Consider the following 644-nt stretch of genomic DNA (forward strand, 5'->3'; position numbering starts at 1 on the left):
GCCCCCAGCCCCAGGGGCAGGCCTCTGGCCAGCCAGCGATTCTGAGGCAGAGACATCACTGCCCACTCACCTCACCTGCAGACCCCAGCCCAAACGCCCACTCTCTAGGTAGGTCACCATTACTTTCTGCTTTAGAATTTAAGCTTCTTTATTCTCTTGTTAATTTCCTGCTCTTCTTCCTCTCACAGCCTGTCCTGTCCCCAGCAGCAGGCCACAGACCCAGCAGCAAGCCTCTGGTGAAACCAAAAAAGACATTTTCTTTATTTCTCTGTGTTTTTTTTTTTTCATGTGTTGTTTCACCTATTACCCTCTCCTCTTCATCTAATCACCTTTGTAATTTGCAGCTCTGCAAGAAAAATTCAGCTTTTAAAAAATATCTTCCACGCCTTCAGTTCCTCCCTTTTAATGAATGAGCTGTGAAAAAGGAGATACTGCTCTTCAGACACCTGAATATAGTATCTACTTTGAGACATTATTAAAAACAACAGAACAGAGACTTCCACAGGTGTCAACTTGCAGCAAAAGGGAAAAACACACTCCTAGCCAGTGAAACATTCTCCTAAGAGGTACTTAAATGTTAGTACATCTTCCAATGGCTGGAGGTAGAAGAGCCTCATGTCTGAATAAACAAGGAAATATATGTC

The sequence above is a fragment of the Tupaia chinensis genome, unplaced genomic scaffold (genome assembly GCF_000334495.1).
Source record: "Tupaia chinensis unplaced genomic scaffold, TupChi_1.0 Scaffold140102_1, whole genome shotgun sequence".
NCBI classification, from domain to species: Eukaryota; Metazoa; Chordata; class Mammalia; order Scandentia; family Tupaiidae; genus Tupaia; species Tupaia belangeri.